We start from the raw sequence: 15,969 nt of genomic DNA, 5'->3' as shown, positions 1-15,969 counted from the left end.
CAGATATAATTTACCGATTAAGTCCCCTCCGAAAAATACCTTACCTGAACTTTAACCCACCAATTTTTTACCCATATTTATACTCAGATGTTTCTCCCTGGTATATAACACACCAAAGAACAGACTAAACAATTCACTCTGGATTCCAAATAATGGAAAAAATATTTATTTAGAAAAGATGTAGAAAAACAATTAAACCGAATAAAGTTCTAACCTGGATAGTTAAACTATTCAAGCCTGGACAGTAAAAGCCAGATTAGTTACATAAACATATATACGCGAAAATCGGATTGAAAGAAGTGTGAAATATTTATTGAAATTGATTACTCGAAACCCAATTTTCAGTTGCGGGAATCTTAACATATAAATGGGAAAACTTTACTTTAAATTTGTATGATATGGTATCTTACTAACGAATCCATACTAGGCGCACTGTATACAGGGATGCAGCTAGGGTTTTAAGTTTGGAGGAGGGATTTAAAGAATGTTGAGGCAAAATCGTCTAGTATGCCGACAAATGCGGACACATAATCTAAATTTCCAAGGTAAATAAGTAAATTTTCCAAGGTGTCAGCACGCAGCGCCAAAACCTTGGAACTTCCCCTTCCCCATTTTAAGACACCCCTCGTCCCTGAGCTGTGCCCTTGACTGGATATCAGGGGTTTCACTGATTGAACCTTGGATCCTTCACCCACACATGTGAACATTCATGAAACAGAAATGTATGGTTTACTCTACCGTATTCTTTTTAGTCGTTATGCGTGAAGTTTTACGTTTTTGAACTCACCATACATTTTAAACATTGAGAGCACCAGGTGTGTATTGGCAAGTATTGACCACAAACAAATATAACATTAAATATACAATATATATATATATATATATATATATATATATATATATATATATATATATATATATATATATATATATATATATATATATATATATATATATATATATATATATATATATATATATATATATAATAGGAGGTTAAACCCTTTATATAACTGAAATAGGAGGTTAAACCCATATGTTTAATTCTAAAGAAAAGAAAATTACAATTTAGGCACGATTGGCTAAAATTCTAATTCAATTAGAAAACTTTTATCTGAAAATTCACTTTTTGGCATTTCAGACCCTTCCTCCCGGATTTTTTTTCCCAATCGTGACCAGGCCAAATCACTGATTAGAAAAGATATAAATAACAAACTCCTGCTTTATGTGTTTGTGGGCCGATTTGAATTTTTTCATTTGCACACGATATTGAAATAATCAACATTACTTCTGAACGGTTTATTTATAAAAAAAAAAAAAAAACTAAAAGTCTGACAGAGGCAACGATAATTTTATGGAAACTCAAAAGATAAAGCAACTGAAACACATGGCTCAATTATTGAGCCATGTCTTTCAGTTGCTTTATCTTTTATAATATACTTTAAGAAGAATCCTGTCGAAGGTTCCTGGATTTCAAAACATAAGACTATTTTCGAAGCTTCGCTTCGGCTATATATATAATAGCCGAAATTCAGGCTCTAAATGATTTTCTCAGACTTCTGACCTGTCTAGATCGTTTTTTATGCGAGAAAATCCCAAGATACCAATTTTCGCGAAAAAATATGGAGCTGTTTTCGAGAAATAGAATACATACATACATACACAATTATTACTCACATATAAAAATAGTATATATATATATATATATATATATATATATATATATATATATATATATATATATATATGAGAGAGAGAGAGAGAGAGAGAGAGAGAGAGAGAGAGAGAGAGAGAGAGAGAAAGAAAGAGAGAGAGAGAGAGACAGAAAGGGAGAGAGAGAGCGAAAGAGAGAGAGAGAGAGAGAGAGCAGAGAGACACACAGACAGACAGACAGACAGATATACAGAGACAGAAAGAGAGAGAGAGAGTTGCTTTTAGATATTGTGCTTTACTTTGTGTATGTAGAAGTTTAAGACAGTTTTTTTTTCCTAAGCATTCTGGTTATTAGTGTCCATATGTTTTGATCCTGCTGTTTGCTTTAAGTTATGACCAGGGGGCATATAAGGTTTTATATAAGGCATTGTAGTAGAAACTTCAAAACAGGCACATTCGATTGGAAATTCAAAGGGCTAGTGCCCTTTTTACCAGTCGAAAGTGATTGGAGGGCAACTAGCCCCCCCCCCATGCCCATCAGTACCCCAAACACAACTCATGAAAAGTTTGAGATAGACATTGTGTTCAACGTCTTTTATTTCCAGATAGAAAATATGTTTTTGAGGAGAAAACTCCCCCACAACCCTCAGGGCAAGGTGTTTAAGTTATGCCCTGGGGGACTATAAGGTTTTTTTAGAAGGTGTAGTCTTAGAAACTTCAAAGAAGGCACATTCGATTGTAAATTCAAAGGGCTAGTGCCCTTTTTAATAGTAGAAACTCATTGGAGGGCAATTTGCCCCCCCCCCACGCCCATCCGTCCCCCAACCACCACCCATTAAAAATTTTAATAAAACCATTTTGTTTAATAAAGCCCACCCCAAAGACTATAATAAGGTAATGTTTTGTATGGGAAGAAATTTAAAAGTTTCAAGAAATTTCGAAGGGACGTTAAGACACATCAAAGTTCACTAATAAGAACTAGATAAAGAATTTTCTATCCAATTACTCCCAGAAATTCTCTCAAACTGAAATTGCTCAAATGATTAAAATTACAGCCATACTTAAAATAAGGTTAAAATATATACTTTGAGAAAAATGCTAAATTATTGTGGCACAAGAAATCCGGACAATGGTCTAATCAAAACGATCCTGTTTCTTCTGAATCAATAAATGAAATAGCCTAACTACTATCATTTGAAGCTATTTTTTAGATCCATTCATTGTTGCGTGAAAAAATGACGTTTGATTCATCAGAGGCATGTAATTAAGTTGTCTATAGCAAAGCCCATAAGGCTTCAATGTTTTATCATCATTAATTAAGAAAAACCTTGCATAAAAATAAGTTTTCTAAGAAAAGTAACAGCCATATTGAACTCAGGATCAACAGAAATTAAATCCTATTATAGTTAAAACTAAAAAAGACCTGAAATTATGGTTAAAGAATAAAAGAAACCCCGAACGAAAAAAATTTTAAATTAACTATCTTACAAACATAAAGATAACCGGTGCAAACATAAATGAATGAATAAATCTTATATAGCTTCAATATTTTTTTTATTATTTTCCCCTCAGAAGTGCCTTATATGCAAGGGTTAAACATACCGTTTTGTTAAAAATGGTTCAAAGGTTAAATAACAAAACTTTGGTGTCGACAAAACACTCCAGGGCCCGGAGACAGGAAGGGATTATCGTATAAACTTCAGAAAGGGTTCGTTTGATTGGAAATTGGACGTTCTAGTCCAGCTTTTAAGAGTCAAACGTGATCAAAGGGCAACTAGCCACCCCCACGCTCTTTTTCCACAAAATACATCAGATAAAAATTTTGAGGTAGCCATTTTGTTAAAAGAAAAAAAGTTCAAAGGTCAGATATCAAAAACTCTGGGGTCGACACATGTTGTAAAAAAATAATATTTGTAATATAATTATTTCTTAAACCACATTGGCCTGACATCAAATAAAGAAAGAAAAACGAGCAAAAATGGGGTTTTTATCGGCCAAATGACGATACTGAAAAAACAAAGCGAATATTTCGAGAGGAAAAACGCCTCTCTTCTTCAGCGCGAAACGAAACGATGTATCAATAAAAGCCAAAAATTAAAAGAATTAAAACCAACTACCTAACAACCATAAAAGAAAGTTATTCGCCAATATCCGCGAATTGCACAAAATCCAAAAAAACATGAAATGCCATCGACGGATACTAGCGAGCAACTGATAAATGAAAGGAATAAATTCATTCACTCGAAAAAACAAAACGAACCAGCAATTAAAGAAGTTGGAAAACTATGACATGTGATTTTGGATTTTAATTAAGGCATTTCTTGCAAACACCCTTTGAGACCTAAGGGGTTGTTCATGTGTTTGATTAGATGACTGGGAAAGTGGTTCAAGGTTTATTTCAGGGATTACTAAAGTATCAGCTTCTCTTTTGAGAAAACCGAAATATGACTCGTTTATTCTTAAATCACCGGAATCTCTGTTTAAAGCTAGACCTAAATGTTGGTATTTATGAATTTCAACAGCTTCTCTGTAGTGCTGGACAATACCTTTGTCATGCGAAATAAGGCTAGCTTGACTAAACAAAATATTATGGTCTGGTTTTTCAAAAATGTGCTCTGCAAGGGCAGAGTCAAAATTTTCTGTTTTTTTCCGCTTTTTAAGTGTATTATTAATTGAACTAGAATGCTGGGTTAATCTATCTGTTAGTCGCTGATTTGTTCTTCCGATATACCAAAGACCACACGAACAAGGAATTCTGTAGACACCGGAGTTTTCACCTATCGGAATAGGGTCTTTACCTTGATAAATTTGGGACCTGATAGTTTTTCTGGGTCTATAATAAGTGTAAATGTTATTTTTCCTTAGATTTTTTGAAATGTGGTCTGAAATCCCTTTAATGTATGTGAGGCCAAAATAAACTGAATTTTCCCTTTGATTTGTGTTTTCTTTGGAACTATCTGATAATCTTATAATGCGTTTTGTAATTACAGAATTTATTAAACTAATTGGATAACCATTCCCAAATAAAATATCTCTAAGATGGTTGAGTTCTAAATCCAAGAAACGTGTTGAACAGACTGTCAATGCTCTATCAACTAGAGAAGTGACAACTCCTCTTTTCACAGCAGGAGACTGATTGGAGGAATAACTTAAGTAACGTTCATTATGTGTGGGTTTTCTATATACACTAAACTCGAAACATGAATCATTTCGGTGCACCAGAACATCTAAGAAAGGAAGACGCCTCTCTATCTCTGATTCCTGAGTAAATTTCAGTTTTGGATCCAAGGAGTTGAGCAAGTGAAGAAAAGAATCCAGAGACTCGTCACCATGCACCCATAAATAAAAAATGTCATCTTTAAAACGAACCCAAAATTCAGGTTTACAAGAACTTTGCAAAATAGCCATTTCTTCAAGGTCTTCCATGAAAATATCAGCCTGTATTGGAGAAAGGGGGGCACCCGTGGAGAGCCCATATTTCTGTCTATTAAAAATGCCTCTGTAATGGAAATAAAAAAAAGTTTTGTTACAAAGGGCTGTAAGCGAAAGAAGTGTCTGTTTCGAAAGAGTAGAATTTTCTGATATAGATGGGTTAGAATTAAGTTTTTGCTCCAAAAACAGTTCGGCCTTTTGAGGATCACAATTGGTATACATTGAATCTGCATCAAAACTGCCAATTATTGTATTTTGTTTAACCGAAAATTGCTTTAACTTTGAAACAAAATCAGAGGAATTTTTAATATAGGATTTTTGAGCCTGAATTAGTGGGCGAAATATCACTCATAAGAATTTTCCTATTTTTGCTGTAGGAGAATTAAAAGAAGAAACAATGGGTCGAAGTGGATTACCGGGCTTATGAACTTTAGGAAGACCATAAAAGCGAGGGGACGTGCATCCGCGTGGGTAAAACCTTTTGTACAACTGATCTGTAATTTCACCTTTTCCTTTTAGATAAGAAAGCTCTTTACGGACTTCCTGTACAAATTTTTCTGTGGGATCGGTAACTAATTGTTCATATGTGTTAGAATCATTTAAAATTTCTCTGATTTTTTTGTCGTAATCATCTGAATCTAATACAAAAATAGTATTGCCTTTATCGGCTTTCGTAATAATCCTGGAATGATCTTTTTTTAATGCGTGTAAGACCAAGTGTTCATTTTTACTAAATTTTTTTAAATTTCGATTATTAATAGAAGGCGAATCCAACAAAGTTTCAACAAATTGTGCTCTAACCCCAGCAATCTCTCCAATATCCGCACGAGAGTCATGAAAAGCACCCTCTGTGTTCGCGATAATTTCACTATAAGGTATTTTCGAAGGGGTTATCGAAAATTTCAATCCTTTCGATAGAACCTGATTTTTCTCTGTTGTAAGGGGCGTGGAGCTGAGATTTATCACAGCAGGACCAGGAAACGCATTTGGGACAAAAGGTGGATTAATAGAGAGTTTTTCCAACTTTAAACGGTGTAATTTCTCAGAAAGTCTTTGTCTAGAAATCCTAAAATCATGCTGAAAAGAATTTTCAGCAATAGCCTTAATTTGATGAAAATCAGCATTACAGAGGCATTTTTTATAGACAGAAATATGGGCTCTCCATGGGTGCCCCCCTTTCTCCAATACAGGCTGATATTTTCATGGAAGACCTTGAAGAAAGGGCTATTTTGCAAAGTTCTTGTAAACCTGAATTTTGGGTTCGTTTTAAAGATGACATATTTTATTTATGGAAGTATGGTGACGAGTCTCTAGGTTCTTTTCTTCACTTGCTCAATTCCTTTGATCCAAAACTGAAATTTACTCGGGAATCAGAGATTGAGAGGCGTCTTCTTTTCTTAAATGTTCTGGTGCACCGAAAAGATTCGTGTTTCGAGTTTAGTGTATATAGAAAACCCACACATAATGACCGTTACTTAAGTTATTCCTCCAATCATTCTCCTGCTGTGAAAAGAGGAGTTGTCACTTCTCTAGTTGATAGAGCATTGACAGTCTGTTCAACACGTTTCTTGGATTTAGAACTCAACCATCTTAGAGATATTTCATTTGGGAATGGTTATCCAATTAGTTTAATAGATTCTGTAATTACAAAACGCATTATAAGATTATCAGATAGTTCCAAAGAAAACACAAATCAAAGGGAAAATTCAGTTTATCTTGGCCTCCCATACATTAAAGGGATTTCAGACCACATTTCAAAAAATCTAAGGAAAAATAACATTTACACTTATTATAGACCCAGAAAAACTATCAGGTCCCAAATTTATCAAGGTAAAGACCCTATACCGATAGGTGAAAACTCCGGTGTCTACAGAATTCCTTGTTCGTGTGGTCTTTGGTATATCGGAAGAACAAATCAGCGACTAACAGATAGATTAACCCAGCATTCTAGTTCAATTAATAATACACTTAAAAAGCGGAAAAAACCAGAAAATTTTGACTCTGCCCTTGCAGAGCACATTTTTGAAAAACCAGACCATACTATTTTGTTTAGTCAAGCTAGTCTTATTTCGCATGATAAAGGTATTGTCCAGCACTACAGAGAAGCTGTTGAAATTTATAAATACCAACATTTAGGTCTAGCTTAAAACAGAGATTCCGGTGATTTAAGAATAAACGAGTCATATTTCGGTTTTCTCAAAAGAGAAGCCGATACGTTAGTAATCCCTGAAATAAACCTTGAACCACTTTCCCAGTCATCTAATCACACACGTGAACAACCCCTTAGGTCTCAAAGGGTGTCTGCAAGAAATGCCTTAATTAAAATCCGAAATCAAATGACATAGTTTTCCAACTTATTTAATTGGTGTTTCGTTTTTTTTTTTCGAGTGAATGAATTGATTCCTTTCATTTATCATTTGCTCGATAGTATCAGTCGATGGCAGTTCATGTGTTTTTGGATTTTGTGCAAATCATGGATATTGGCGAATAACTCTCTTTTATGGTTGTTAGGTAGTTGGTTTTAATTTTTGGCTTTTATTGATACATCGTTTCGTTTCGCACTGAAGAGGAGAGGCGTTTGTCCTCTCGAAATATTCGCTTTGTTTTGTCAGTATCTTCATTTGGCCAATAAAAACCCCAAATTTGCTCATTATTCTTTCTTTATGTGTAATATAATTCGTTTTATAACTAATTAATCATTAGTTATAATAATTATATATACTAATTAATCATAAGGTATACCCAGGGGGCATATATAGCTGTTTTGGAAGGAATTCTTGAATAAACTACAGAGAGGGCTCATATGATTAGAAATTGGAATTTCTAGATCAGTTTTTAAGAGTCAAAAGGGATCGAAGGGCAACTATTCCCTCCCTCACGCCCTTTTTCCCGAAAATATATCAGATGTAAATTTCGAGGTAGCCATTTTGTAAAAAAAAAAATCAAGGGTCAGATAACAAAAACTCCGGGGTCGACACATGTTGTACAAACATAATATGTGTAATATAATTCGTTTCATAACTAATTAATCATTTGAAAAAAAATAGGTTATTTAAAATCAATGAATCAGTACAAATGTAGAGCATTGACCTATGAAAATTTGTTCAGAAAATATGGAAAAAGTAGTCAATGAAAAACATTCACGCCAAACCTTATTTCGTTTCAGACAGATGGATTACCCATCCGATAAAAGTTTGAGGTGACCATTTTGTTAAAAATAGTTCAATCATCAGATATTAAAACCTTAGGGTCGACACCAACCCCCAGGAACCAGGGACAGGCGTTGAAAGTTATACTCTGGGGATATATATGGTTCTTATAGAGGGGATACTCGTATAAACTTCAGAGAGGGCTCATTTGACTAAAAATTGAAAGTTCTAGTTCACTTTTAAAGATTCAAAAGAGATCGAAGCTTAATTAGTCCCCACACGTCCTTTTTCCCCAGACCCATCCGATAAAAATTTTGAGATAGCAATTTTATTAAAAATAGTTCAAACAGATAATAAAAACTCCAAGGTTGACACAAACCCATTTTTCACATTGATATTATTACTTTGATACCAGTTTTGATACTTTGATGAATATTTGATTATTTTTTTTTAAGTTTGATTTTGAAATAAGGAATATTTAAAAAAATTGAAATTTTTCAATAAAAAAAAAACAAAAATTAATTACAAAAACTTTCCGAAAAATAAGTTTTTCAAAGAAAAGTAATGGCCATTTTAAACTGAAGCTCAACAAATACAAAGACATATACAACAGATATACATATATATATATATATATATATATATATATATATATATATATATATATATATATATATATATATATATATATATATATATATAAGACAAGCGTAGAGGGGGCAAAAACCTGAGTGAAGCCTAAGGGGGCAAAAGCTCCCCTCTTATTGAGGATACGATAGTTTTTTTTGGATAATTATACTATTCCGAAAAAGCAAACACAGTCTGGTCGTTTTAAGTTTAAATTTTAAAATGTATTTGTATCTGTTGAGCTTAAGTTTAAAATTGCCTTTAATTTTATTTTAAAAAATTAGTTTTAGGTAATTTTTTTCAATTAATTTTTGTTATATTTTATTAAAAAAAATTTCAAGCTTTTAAATATTCCTTATTTCAAAATCAAACTTAAAAAAAAATAATCAAATATTAATCAAAGTATCAAAACTGGTATCAAAGTAATAATATCAATGTGAAAAATGGGTTTGTGTGAACCTTGGAGTTTTTATTATCTGTTTGAACTATTTTTAATAAAATTGCTATCTCAAAATTTTTATCGGATGGGTTTGGGGGAAAAGGACGTCTGGGGACTAATTAAGCTTCGGTCTCTTTTGAATCTTTAAAAGTGAACTAGAACTTTCTATTTTCAGTCAAAAGAGCCCTCTCTGAAGTTTATACGAGTATCCCTTCTATAAGAACCATATATATCCCCAGAGTATAACTTTCAACGCCTGTCTCTGGTTCCTGCGGGGGGGGGGCGACCCTAAAGTTTTAATATCTGATGATTGAACTATTTTTAACAAAATGGTCACCTCAAATTTTTATCGGATGGGTTTATCCATCCGTCTGAAATGAAATAAGGTTTGGCGTGAATGTTTTTCATTGACTACTTTATCAATATTTTCTGAACAGATTGTCATAGGTCAATGCTCTACATTTGAATTGATTCATTGATTTTAAATAACCTTTTTTTCAATGATTAATTAGTTATGAAACGAATTATATTACACATATTATGTTTGTACAACATGTGTCGACCCCGGAGTTTTTGTTATGTGATCTTTGATTTTTTTTTTTTTAACAAAATGGCTACCTCAAAATTTTTTATCTGATGCATTTGGGGAAAAAGGGCGTGAGGGAGGGAATTGTTGCCCTTCGATCACGTTTGACTCTTAAAAACTGAGCTAGAACTTCCAATTTCCAATCAAATGAGCCCTCTCTGAAGTTTATACGAGAATTCCTTCCAAAACGGCTATATATGCCCCCCGGGTATAACTTATGATTAATTAGTATATATAATTTTATAACTAATGATTAATTAGTTATAAAAAGAAAGAATTATATTACAAATATTATGTTTTTACGACATGTGTCGACCCCAGAGTTTTCGTTATCTGACCTTTGAACTTTTTTTCTTTTAGCAAAATGGCTACCTCAACATTTTATCTGATGTATTTTGTGGAAAAAGGTTGTGGGGGTGGTTAGTTGCCCTTTGATCACTTTTGACTCTTAAAAGCTGGACTAGAACTTCCAATTTCCAATCAAACGAACCCTTTCTGAAGTTTATACGATAATCCCTTCCTGTCTCCGGGCCCTGGAGTGTTTTGCCGACACCAAAGTTTTGTTTATTTAACCTTTGAACCATTTTTAACAAAATGGTATTTTTAACCCTTGCATATAAGGCACCTCTGAGGACAAAATAATAAAAAAAATATTGAAGCTATATAAGATTTCTTCCTTCATTTATGTTTGCCCCGGTTATCTTTATGTTTGTAAGATAGTTAATTTTAATTTTTGTTCGTTCGGGGTTTCTTTTATTCTTTAACCATAATTTCTGGTCTTTTTTAGTTTTAACTATAATAGGATTTAATTTCTGTTGATCCTGAGTTCAATATGGCTCTTTACTATTCTTAGAAAACTTATTTTTATGCAAGGTTTTTATAAATTAATGATGATAAAACATTGAAGACTTATGGGCTTTGCTATAGACAACTTAATTACATGCCTCTGATAAATCAAACTTCATTTTTTCACGCAGAAATGAATGGATCTAAAAAATAGCTTCAATAGATAGTAGTTAGGCTATTTCATTTATTGATTCAGAAGGAACAGGATCGTTTTGATTAGACCATTTTTCGGATTTCTTGTGCCACAATAATTTAGCATTTTTCTCAAAGTATATATTTTAATTTTATTTTAAGTATGGCTGTAATTTTTAGTATTTTAGCATTTTCAGTTTGAGAGAATTTCTGGGAGTAATTGGATAGAAAATTCTTTATCTAGTTCTTATTAGTGAACTTTTATTTGTCTTAACGTCACTTCTAAATTTATTTAAAATTTAAATTTTATTCAAATAAAAAACATTACCTTATTAACGTCGGGGGGGGGGTGTATCGTTGGTTGCAAAAAGAAGAACAATAGCGAGACTCCCGTCGGAGAGGGGGAGGGGGAAGTCTTTGAACTATTTAAAAAAAATCTATCTCAAAGTTCTTATCGGATGGGTTTGAGGAAAAAAGGTCGTGGAGAGGAAGGGGGCTAGGTGCCCTCCAATCTCTTTTGACTCTTAAAAAGTAAACTAGAACTTTCAATTTCCAATCAAATGATCCTTGTTTGAAGTTAATATGAGCATCCCTTTCATCAGACCCATATATACCCCCAGGGCCTAACTTACAACGGCTGGCCCCGGACCCTGGTGGGTTGTGACAACACCAGAATTTTTTTTATATGATCTTTGAACTAGTTTCAACAAAATAGCAATCTTAAAATTTTTATTGGATGCATTAGGGAAAAAAGGGTTTGGGGGGGGGGGGAATCTGGTTGCACTCCAATATCTTTCAACGCTTAAAAAGTTAACTAAAGCTTTCAATTTCCAATCAAATGAGCCTTCTCTGAAGTTTATACGAGCATTCCTTCCATAAGAACCATATATGCTCCCAGGGAAAAACTTATAAGCCTTGCCCCTGAAGACTGCGGTGGGAGTGTCCTGCTCATTATATAATTTCCAGAACTTTCAACTATGTTGAACAAAATGGCTCTATCAAAATTTCGATTGGATGTATTTGGGGAAATGGTGGGCGTGGAAGGGGTGTCAGTTGCCTTAGAATCACTTTCGACTATTAAAAACAGAACTAGTCATTTAAATTTCTAATCGAATGAGCCCTTTCTGAAGTTTCTATGATAACATTGTCTGTACAAAATCTTATATGCCCCCAGAGCATAACTTACAACCCTTGCTCTGAGGGCTCTGGGGGAGTTGTCATCCTCAAAGACCTAATTGCTAGAAGTTAAAACTACGTTTAATGAAATAAATGTCTCAACATTTTGATTGAATGTGTTTGGGGAAAAGGTGGGCGCGAGAGGGGGGGGGGTAGTTTACCACCAATCAATTTCAAAAATTAAAAATGGCCCCCCCCTTTGAATTTCCGATCGAATTATTCTTTTTTGAAGTTTTTACGACAACGCCTTCTATAAAAACCTTATATGCCCCCAGGGTATAACTTAAAACCCTTGTCTAAAGGGTTTGTCAGGGAGTGTCCTCCTCAAAAACATATTTTCTATCTGCAAATCAACTACGCTGAACAAAATGGCTTTATTAAAATTTTTAATTGGATGTGTTTGGGGGACGGATGGGCGTGGGGGGGGGCTAGTTACCCTCCCATTAATGTAGACAAGTAAAAAGGGAACTAGCCCTTTTAATTACAAATCGAATGTGCCTTCTGTGAAGTTTCTAAGACTACGCCTTTTAAAAAAACCTTATAGGCCCACAGGGCATAACTTAAACCCCTGGCCCTGAGTGTTGTGGGGAGTTTTCTCCTCAAAAAAATATTTTCTATTTGCAAATAAACTACGCTGAACATAATGGCTCTCTCAAAATTTTGATAGGCTGTGTTTGGGGAACTGCTGGGCATGGGGGGGGGGCTAGTTGCCCTCCAATCAGTTTCGACTATTAAAAAGGACACTAGCCCTTTGAATTTCCAATCGAATGTGCCTGTTTTGAAGTTTCTACGACAACGCCTTATATAAAACCTTATATGACCCCTTTTAATAACTTAAATCAAACAGCAGTATAAAAAAATATGTACACTAATAACAATATTGATTTGTAAAAAAAACCTGTCTTAAACTTATACATCAAAAACTTAACCCAAAATATCTAAAAGCAACTCTATCCCTCTCTTTCTGTCTCTGTATATCTGTCTGTCTGTCTGTATGTCTGTCTGTCTGTCTGTTTGTCTGTCTGTCTGTCTGTCTGTCTGTCTCTCTCTTTCCCTCTCTCTCTCTCTCTCTCTCCCTTTCTTTCTCTCTCTCTCTTTCTATCTCTCTCTCTCTCTCTCTCTCTCTCTCTCTCTCTCTCTCTCTCTCTCTCTCTCTCTCTCTCTCTCTCTCTCTCTCTCTATCTATATATATATATATATATATATATATATATATATATATATATATACTATTTTTATATGTGAGTAATAATTGTGTATGTATGTATGTATGTATGTATTTTATTTCTCGAAAACAGCTCCAAATTTTTTCGGAAAAATTGGTATCTTGGGATATTCTCGCATAAAAAACTATCTAGACAGGTCAGAAGTCTGAGAAAAATCGTTTAGAGCCTGAATTTCGGTTTTTGCAAATGACGTCATATACTATGTGAGTACATCATATAAGCATTTCTTATAACATCATATAAGTATTTTCTTAAATGATGTCATGCATAGCAATAATAAGATTGGGCCCTCTGTTTGAAGGCCCAAAATACGAAAATTTGCAGTTGCAGTTACTATTAATGATTATTCTTTGGAACCAACACCTGATATGAAATTTGACAACCTGGACCATCAATTGCGACAATACTACTACGATCAGCTAAACCAAACTCCATTGCTAAATTCTTCGAAGTAATAAAAATCTAAAAACGTGTCAAAAATGAAAATGAAGAGCAGCGAGTCAATTAAAATCAACCTGTAAACCGAGAATCAAAACGTGTCAAAATTGAAAATGTTAGCGTTGATGATTGGGCTTGGGACTTTGACAATCATAAAGTCATCAATGCCTACAGTATTCTACAGTATTTTACAGTATTCAGTTTCATTTATTCTTTAATAGTAATTTCTGGTCGTTTTGAGTTTGAATTTTAAAAGGTATTTGTATATGTTGAGCTTAAGTTTAAAATGACCTTTAAATTTCTTTGAAAAACATATTTTTCGGAAAGTTTTTTTTTAATTAATATACAAAAATGGTTTAGTTTTCATAAGCCTAGTTTCCAAAAATGGTCGCATAAGTTGGTAGGTTTTTGTTGTTCAGACAGATTTGTCCATTCCGTTTTCCACTGATAGCCTACTGTTTCCAAAATGACTTCATGTGAACATGTGGGTGAAATAAGATATATTTCTTTATTTTTATTTTTTGTAGTGTGATTTTTCAGAGCTATTCTTTGATTAACAGCTGAGGTTTGACAAAAAACTGAAACGAGAAAGAGGGGTTTCAGAAACCAGAAATGGCTTAAAGCTTTTTTTCTGAAATTCTGCAAAGAGTTTAATGCACAATTCGTTTTTAAATAAACTGCAATGTGGAAAATTATTTGTTTTTCTGTTCCTCCGTCCTTCTATATTCGGACTCTAAGATTTCGTTTTTCCATAGAGTTTAAGTTTAGGCTGTAAATAAGTAAGTATCATATTGGAAGCATAAAATAAAATAAGTACAATAAATTTACGATAACGTTATCTTTTTAATATTGTGTTTTATTTTCTGCCATAAAAAGTTACAAATATTAAATATTTCGAAATCTACAAGAAACGTTGCAATTGTTGAACATGATTATAAAAATTTATTTCCAAGAAGTAATTTGGCTTGCTGTTGACATCAGTGAAGATAGAAATAAAATTATAATTTGCTAACGCGTTATATACTTTCTTATTTATTTCTTAGTTACGAAGCAGAATAAGGACTTAGAAAATGGCTAGGTCTTCAAGTCCGATGGAATTCAAGAACGTATATTGGCAAGTAAGAATGATTTCACTACTGACTAGTCATTACTGTACTTGCCCTTCTTTCTCTAGAATCCCCGAAGACTGGTAAATCCTTCCTGTGTTTGCTGAGCCAGATGGTTAGTTGTCAAACTTACCCATATACTTTCCTCCTCACTTACGTTACGATCACTGATTTTGCTTACCCTAATGAATAGGAAGATAAGTTATGATAACATAGCTTTACCATCTTTATTGTGGATGATAGTTGTGAGCTAGTAATACTAGGGCCTGGTCAATATGGATTTTTGGGGTCAGATACCAATACCGATATATTGGTATCTTACCGACAAGGTACAGATATAATTTACCGATTAATTCCCCTCCGAAAAATACCTTACCTGAACTTTAACCCACCAATTTTTTACCCATATTCATACTCAGATGTTTCTCCCTGGTCTATAACACACCAAAGAACAGCCTAAACAATTCACTCTGGATTCCAAATAATGGAAAAAATATTTATTTAGAAAAGATTTAGAAAAACAATTAAACCAAATAAAGTTCTCACCTGGATAGTTAAACTATTCAAGCCTGGACAGTAAAAGCCAGATTAGTTACATAAACATATATACGCGAAAATCGGATTGAAAGAAGTGTGAAATATTTATTGAAATTGATTACTCGAAACCCAATTTTCAGTTGCGGGAATCTGTATTTTAATAATTCACATTTTTTGGGAAAACTTTACGTTAAATTTGTATGATATGGTATCTTACTAACGAATCCATACTAGGCGCACTGTATACAGGGATGCAGCTAGGGTTTTAAGTTTGGAGGAGGGATTTAAAGAATGTTGAGGCAAAATTGTCTAGTATGCCGACAAATGCGGACACAAAATCTAAATTTCCAAGGTAAATAAGTAAGTTTTCAAAGGTGTCAGCACGCAGCGCCAAAACCTTGGAACTTCCCCTTCCCCTTCCCCATCTTAAGACACCCCTCGTCCCTTAGCTATGCCCTTGACTGGATATCAGGGGTTTCACTGATTGAACCTTGGATCCTTCACCCACACATGTGAAAATTCATGAAACAGAAATGTATGGTTTACTCTACTGTATTCTTTTTAGTCGTTATGCGTGAAGTTGTACGTTTTTGAACTCACCATACATTTTAAACATTGAGAG

The 15,969-nt window shown here is 33.7% G+C and overlaps 1 long non-coding RNA gene across 1 annotated transcript in view; it reads left to right on the top strand.

The window, feature by feature from the left end:
- Positions 1-14,756: 14,756 nt before the first annotated feature.
- LOC148938371 (uncharacterized) overlaps positions 14,757-15,969 on the top strand; it is a 70,909-nt gene continuing 69,696 nt past the window's right edge. Inside the window, exon 1 of the long non-coding RNA XR_016143705.1 lies at positions 14,757-14,822. This is a non-coding gene — a long non-coding RNA (uncharacterized LOC148938371). The remainder of the gene's footprint in view (positions 14,823-15,969) is intronic.

This window comes from Artemia sp. Qi Xiang Cuo, unplaced genomic scaffold (genome assembly GCF_049724085.1).
Source record: "Artemia sp. Qi Xiang Cuo unplaced genomic scaffold, ASM4972408v1 HiC_scaffold_2954, whole genome shotgun sequence".
NCBI lineage: Eukaryota > Metazoa > Arthropoda > Branchiopoda > Anostraca > Artemiidae > Artemia > Artemia sp. Qi Xiang Cuo.
The sequence above is the reverse complement of the archived record's forward strand: the minus strand, read 5'-3'. Positions and strand labels throughout refer to the sequence as shown.